Genomic DNA, 8,527 nt, shown 5'->3' with positions numbered 1-8,527 from the left:
ACCACCCCTATAACATCCCTAGTCACATAGCCCCTGGGCCACCCCCTATAACATCCCCAAGTCACATAACCCCTGGACCACCCCTATAACATCCCTAGTCACATAGCCCCTGGGCCACCCACTATAACATCCCCAAGTCACATAACCCCTGGACCACCCCCTATAACATCCCCTAGTCACATAACCCCTGGACCACCCCTATAACATCCCGCAGTCACATAGCCCCTGGACCACCCCCTATAACATACCCTAGTCACATAGTCCCTGGACCACCCCTATAACATCCTCTAGTCACATAGCCCCTGGGCCACCCTTTATAACATCCCATTGGCCCTGGGCCACCCTTTATAACATCCCATTGGCCCCTGGGCCACCCCTATAACATCCCATTGGTCCCTGGGCCACCCCCTATAACATCCCATTGGCCCCTGGGCCACCCACTATAACAGCCCCTAGTCACATAGCCCCTGGGCCACCCACTATAACATCCCTAGTCACATAGCCCCTGGTCCACCCACTACAACAGCCCCTAATCACATAGCCCCTGGGCCACCCCCTATAACATCCCTAGTCACATAGCCCTGGGCCACCCACTATAACATCCCCTAGTCACATAGCCCCTGGGCCACCCACTATAACATCCCCTAGTCACATAGCCCCTGGTCCACCCACTACAACAGCCCCTAATCACATAGCCCCTGGGCCACCCCCTATAACATCCCCTAGTCACATAGCCCCTGGGCCACCCACTATAACAGCCCATTGGCCCCTGGGCCACCCACTATAACATCCCCTAGTCACATAGCCCCTGGACCACCCACTATAACATCCCCTAGTCACATAGCCCCTGGGCCATCCACTATAACAGCCCCTAGCCACATAGCCCCTGGACCACCCCTATAACATCGCATTGGCCCCTGGGCCACCCACTATAACATCCCCTAGTCACATAGCCCCTGGACCACCCACTATAACATCCCCTAGTCACATAGCCCCTGGGCCACCCACTATAACATCCCCCAGTCACATAGCCCCTGGGCCACCCCTATAACATCCCCCAGTCACATAGCCCCTGGACCACCCCCTATAACATCCCCTAGCCCCTGGGCCACCCTATAACATCCCCCAGCCACATAGCCCCTGGACCACCCCTTATAGCATCCCATTGGCCCCTGGGCGACCCCTATAACATCCCCTAGTCACATAGCCCTGGACCACCCCCTATAACATCCCATTGGCCCCTGGGCCACCCCTATAACATCCCATTGGCCCCTGGGCCACCCCCTATAACATCCCATTGGCCCCTGGGCCACCCATATAACATACCCCAGTCACATAGCCCTGGGCGACCCCTATAACATCCCCCAGTCACATAGCCCCTGGACCACCTACTATAACATCCCTAGCCACATAGCCCTGGACCACCCTCTATAACATCCCCTAGCCACATAGCCCCTGGACCACCCCCTATAACATCCCATTGGCCCCTGGGCCACCCCTATAACATCCACATGTAACATAGCCCCTGGGCCACCCCCTATAACATCCCATTGGCCCCTGGGCCACCCCCTATAACATCCTATTGGCCCCTGGGCCACCCCCTATAACATCCCATTGGCCCCTGGGCCACCCCTATAACATCCCATTGGTCCCTGGGCCACCCCTATAACATCCTATTGGCCCCTGGGCCACCCACTATAACATCCCCAAGTCACATAGCCCCTGGGCCACCCACTATAACATCCCCTAGTCACATAGCCCCTGGGCCACCCACTATAACATCCCCAAGTCACATAGCCCCTGGGCCACCCACTATAACATCCCTAGTCACATAGCCCCTGGGCCACCCTTATAACATCCCATTGGTCCCTGGGCCACCCCTATAACATCCCATTGGCCCTGGGCCACCCACTATAACATCCCCAAGTCACATAGCCCCTGGGCCACCCCACTATAACATCCCCTAGTCACATAGCCCCTGGGCCACCCACTATAACATCCCCAAGTCACATAACCCCTGGACCACCCCTATAACATCCCCTAGTCACATAGCCCTGGGCCACCCCTATAACATCCCCAAGTCACATAACCCCTGGACCACCCCCTATAACATCCCCTAGTCACATAGCCCCTGGGCCACCCACTATAACATCCCCAAGTCACATAACCCCTGGACCACCCCTATAACATCCCCTAGTCACATAACCCCTGGACCACCCCCTATAACATCCCGCAGTCACATAGCCCCTGGACCACCCCTATAACATACCCTAGTCACATAGTCCCTGGACCACCCCTATAACATCCTCTAGTCACATAGCCCCTGGGCCACCCTTTATAACATCCCATTGGCCCCTGGGCCACCTTTATAACATCCCATTGGCCCCTGGGCCACCCCTATAACATCCCATTGGTCCCTGGGCCACCCCTATAACATCCCATTGGCCCCTGGGCCACCCACTATAACAGCCCCTAGTCACATAGCCCTGGGCCACCCACTATAACATCCCCTAGTCACATAGCCCCTGGTCCACCCACTACAACAGCCCCTAATCACATAGCCCCTGGGCCACCCCCTATAACATCCCCTAGTCACATAGCCCCTGGGCCACCCACTATAACATCCCCTAGTCACATAGCCCCTGGGCCACCCACTATAACATCCCCTAGTCACATAGCCCTGGTCCACCCACTACAACAGCCCCTAATCACATAGCCCCTGGGCCACCCCTATAACATCCCTAGTCACATAGCCCCTGGGCCACCCACTATAACAGCCCATTGGCCCCTGGGCCACCCACTATAACATCCCCTAGTCACATAGCCCCTGGACCACCCACTATAACATCCCCTAGTCACATAGCCCCTGGGCCATCCACTATAACAGCCCCTAGCCACATAGCCCCTGGACCACCCCTATAACATCGCATTGGCCCCTGGGCCACCCACTATAACATCCCCTAGTCACATAGCCCTGGACCACCCACTATAACATCCCCTAGTCACATAGCCCCTGGGCCACCCACTATAACATCCCCTAGTCACATAACCCCTGGACCACCCACTATAACAGCCCCTAGTCACATAGCCCCTGGACCACCCCTATAACATCCCCTAGTCACATAGCCCCTGGGCCACCCCCTATAACAGCCCCTAGCCACATAGCCCCTGGACCACCCCCTATAACATCCCTAGTGACATAGCCCCTGGACAACCCCTATAACAGCCCCTAGCCACATAGCCCCTGGACCACCCCTATAACATTCCATTGGCCCCTGGGCCACCCACTATAACATCCCCTAGTCACATAGCCCCTGGACCACCCCCTATAACATCCCCTAGTCACATAGCCCCTGGGCCACCCTCTATAACATCCCTAGTCACATAGCCCCTTGGCCACCCCCTATAACATCCCTTCGCCACATAGCCCCTGGACCACCCCTATAACATCCCCTAGTCACATAGCCCCTGGGCCACCCTCTATAACAGCCCCTAGTCACATAGCCCCTGGACCACCCACTATAACATCCCCTAGTCACATAGCCCCTGGACCACCCCCTATAACAGCCCCTAGTCACATAGCCACTGGGCCACCCCTATAACATCCCATTGGCCCCTGGGCCACCCCCTATAACATCCCCCAGCCACATAGCCCCTGGGCCACCCCCCTATAACATCCCCCAGCCACATAGCCCCTGGACCACCCCCTATAACATCTCCTAGTCACATAGCCCCTGGACCACCCCTATAACATCCCCAGCCACATAGCCCCTGGACCACCCCTATAACATCCCCTAGTCACATAGCCCCTGGACCACCCCCTATAACATCCCCTAGACACATAGCCCCTGGGCCACCCCCTATAACATCCCCCAGCCACATAGCCCCTGGACCACCCCCTATAACATTCCATTGGCCCCTGGGCCACCCACTATAACATCCCCTAGTCACATAGCCCCTGGACCACCCCTATAACATCCCCTAGTCACATAGCCCCTGGGCCACCCTCTATAACATCCCCTAGTCACATAGCCCCTTGGCCACCCCCTATAACATCCCTTCGCCACATAGCCCCTGGACCACCCCTATAACATCCCTAGTCACATAGCCCTGGGCCACCCTCTATAACAGCCCCTAGTCACATAGCCCCTGGACCACCCACTATAACATCCCCTAGTCACATAGCCCCTGGACCACCCCCTATAACATCCCCTAGTCACATAGCCCCTGGGCCACCTCTATAACATCCCTAGTCACATAGCCCCTTGGCCACCCCTATAACATCCCTTCGCCACATAGCCCCTGGACCACCCCTATAACATCCCCTAGTCACATAGCCCCTGGGCCACCCTCTATAACAGCCCCTAGTCACATAGCCCTGGACCACCCACTATAACATCCCCTAGTCACATAGCCCCTGGACCACCCCCTATAACAGCCCCTAGTCACATAGCCCCTGGGCCACCCCTATAACATCCCCCAGTCACATAGCCCCTGGGCCACCCCCTATAACATCCCCCAGCCACATAGCCCCTGGACCACCCCTATAACATCTCCTAGTCACATAGCCCCTGGACCACCCCTATAACATCTCCTAGTCACATAGCCCCTGGACCACCCCTATAACATCCCCCCAGCCACATAGCCCCTGGACCACCCCTATAACATCCCCTAGTCACATAGCCCCTGGGCCACCCCTATAACATCCCTAGTCACATAGCCCCTGGACCACCCCCTATAACATCCCATTGGCCCCTGGGCCACCCCTATAACATACCCTAGTCACATAGTCCCTGGACCACCCCTATAACATCCCCCAGCCACATAGCCCTGGACCACCCCTATAACATCCCATTGGCCCCTGGGCCACCCCTATAACATACCCTAGTCACATAGTCCTGGACCACCCCCTATAACATCCCCCAGCCACATAGCCCCTGGACCACCCCCTATAACATCCCCTAGTCACATAGCCCTGGACCACCCCTATAACATCCCCCAGCCACATAGCCCCTGGACCACCCCTATAACATCCCCTAGTCACATAGCCCCTGGACCACCCCTATAACATCCCCTAGACACATAGCCCCTGGGCCACCCCCTATAACATCCCCCAGCCACATAGCCCCTGGACCACCCCTATAACATCCCCTAGTCACATAGCCCCTGGACCACCCCTATAACATCCCCTAGACACATAGCCCCTGGGCCACCCCCCTATAACATCCCCAGCCACATAGCCCCTGGACCACCCCTATAACATTCCATTGGCCCCTGGGCCACCCACTATAACATCCCTAGTCACATAGCCCTGGACCACCCCTATAACATCCCCTGGTCACATAGCCCCTGGGCCACCCTCTATAACATCCCCTAGTCACATAGCCCCTTGGCCACCCCTATAACATCCCTTCGCCACATAGCCCCTGGACCACCCCTATAACATCCCCCAGCCACATAGCCCCTGGACCACCCCCTATAACATTCCATTGGCCCCTGGGCCACCCACTATAACATCCCTAGTCACATAGCCCTGGACCACCCCCTATAACATCCCCTAGTCACATAGCCCCTGGGCCACCCTCTATAACATCCCCTAGTCACATAGCCCCTTGGCCACCCCTATAACATCCCTTCGCCACATAGCCCTGGACCACCCCTATAACATCCCCTAGTCACATAGCCCCTGGGCCACCCTCTATAACAGCCCCTAGTCACATAGCCCCTGGACCACCCACTATAACATCCCCTAGTCACATAGCCCCTGGACCACCCCCTATAACATCCCCTAGTCACATAGCCCCTGGGCCACCCTCTATAACATCCCTAGTCACATAGCCCCTTGGCCACCCCTATAACATCCCTTCGCCACATAGCCCCTGGACCACCCCTATAACATCCCCTAGTCACATAGCCCCTGGGCCACCCTCTATAACAGCCCCTAGTCACATAGCCCCTGGACCACCCACTATAACATCCCCTAGTCACATAGCCCCTGGACCACCCCCTATAACAGCCCCTAGTCACATAGCCCCTGGGCCACCCCCTATAACATCCCCCAGTCACATAGCCCCTGGGCCCCCCTATAACATCCCCAGCCACATAGCCCCTGGACCACCCCTATAACATCTCCTAGTCACATAGCCCCTGGACCACCCCTATAACATCTCCTAGTCACATAGCCCCTGGACCACCCCTATAACATCCCCCAGCCACATAGCCCCTGGACCACCCCTATAACATCCCCTAGTCACATAGCCCCTGGGCCACCCCCTATAACATCCCTAGTCACATAGCCCCTGACCACCCCTATAACATCCCATTGGCCCCTGGGCCACCCCTATAACATACCCTAGTCACATAGTCCTGGACCACCCCTATAACATCCCCCAGCCACATAGCCCCTGGACCACCCCTATAACATCCCATTGGCCCCTGGGCCACCCCTATAACATACCCTAGTCACATAGTCCCTGGACCACCCCTATAACATCCCCCAGCCACATAGCCCCTGGACCACCCCTATAACATCCCCTAGTCACATAGCCCCTGGACCACCCCTATAACATCCCCTAGACACATAGCCCCTGGGCCACCCCTATAACATCCCCCAGCCACATAGCCCCTGGACCACCCCTATAACATCCCATTGGCCCTGGGCACCCCCTATAACATACCCTAGTCACATAGCCCCTGGGCCACCCCTATAACATACCCCAGTCACATAGCCCTGGGCCATCCCTATAACATCCCCCAGCCACATAGCCCCTGGACCATCCCCTATAACATCCCTAGTCACATAGCCCCTGGGCCTACCCTATAACATCCCCTTGTCACATAGCCCCTAAAAACATACAGACAATACAACAAAACAGTCAGGCATTTGATATGATTGGTTTAAGACTAAACTTCAACTGAATCACTACATCAACCCAGACTCATAGAACAAAATAGTGTGAGTGTGTGTGCCTGTGAGTATGTTTCCATGTTATCTGGCCCACAAAGGCCCAGGTTGTGAGCTTAATAAAGTGTAATAGCAGTCTCTCCCTTACGAGTAATATCCTGACGGCACTTCATCAATTAGGCAAATCTCCTGCCTAGTTATTCTCCATGGCTTAATTGAGTTACAGAAGGGTTGAGAGAGAGAAGGGTTGAGAGAGAGAGAGAGAGAGAGATTGAGATTGAGAGAGAGAGAGAGAGAGAGAGAGAGAGAGAGAGATTGAGATTGAGAGAGAGAGAGAGCGGGAGAGAGAGAGAGAGCGTGAGAGAGAGAGAGAGAGATTGAGATTGAGAGAGAGAGAGATGTGTTGTGGTCCTTCCATGTTGAGGGCAGAAATACAGTAATACTCACAGTCCAACCCCCTGTCTCCATTCATAAAGTAGGATAGGATCTAAAAACGAACAGACATTTTGTCTACGACGACGCAACAATTATTCCACGGGTTTAACCATTTAAAATTCAAACGTCATAGCTAGTTAAAATTATAATAACATTTTGTCAGGAAGCCATGACTTTCATGAAGGCTGTTAATTCCAGATTGGTCATGCATCTGGAGAGAAAAAAAAGGATTTGAACAAATTTGACAAAGAATGAAAACGTTACCCATTCAGGGGATTTGACAGCTGTAATGGTTTAAGTGAAGTTCCGTTGGGAGAACTGTTGCTGGTACTGAACCAGAAGAATCCATGGGCTGCGTCCCCAAAATGGCACCCTATTCCCATTATAGGGCACTCCTTTTGAACAGAGCTCTATAAGAGCCCTAATACAGAAGCAGTGTACTATATGGAATAGGGTGTCATTAGGGATATACATGGATGTGATTGAACAACTTGTTTGTTGAGCAGTTTGTTATATACTTTGTTTAGTGTATATCTAATTGGCATTATATTTACTAACTTAACAGTATTTTTCTATTCTGACCCTCTGTGTAGATCAGATGATGAACCCTGCTCCCTGTAGATCAGTTGATGAACCCTGCTCCGTGTAGATCAGATGATGAACCCTGCCCGTGTAGATCAGTTGATGAACCCTGCTCTGTGTAGATCAGTTGATGAACCCTGCTCCCTGTAGATCAGTTGATGAACCCTGCTCCCTGTAGATCAGTTGATGAACCCTGCTCGCTGTAGATCAGTTGATGAACCCTGCTCCGTGTAGATCAGTTGATGAACCCTGCTCGTGTAGATCAGTTGATGAACCTGCTCCGTGTAGATCAGTTGATGAACCCTGAGATCAGTTGATGAACCTGCTCCCTGTAGATCAGTTGATGAACCCTGCTCCGTGGAGATCAGTTGATGAACCCTGCTCCCTGTAGATCAGTTGATGAACCCTGCTCCCTGTAGATCAGTTGATGAACCCTGCTCCTGTAGATCAGTTGAGGAACCCTGCTCCCTGTAGATCAGTTGATGAACCCTGCTCCCTGTAGATCAGTTGATGAACCCTGCTCCCTGTAGATCAGTTGATGAACCCTGCTCCCCTGTAGATCAGATGATGAACCCTGCTCCGTGTAGATCAGTTGATGAACCCTGC

The sequence above is a fragment of the Oncorhynchus keta genome, unplaced genomic scaffold (genome assembly GCF_023373465.1).
Source record: "Oncorhynchus keta strain PuntledgeMale-10-30-2019 unplaced genomic scaffold, Oket_V2 Un_contig_1382_pilon_pilon, whole genome shotgun sequence".
Classification (NCBI taxonomy): Eukaryota; Metazoa; Chordata; class Actinopteri; order Salmoniformes; family Salmonidae; genus Oncorhynchus; species Oncorhynchus keta.
The sequence above is the reverse complement of the archived record's forward strand: the minus strand, read 5'-3'. Positions refer to the sequence as shown.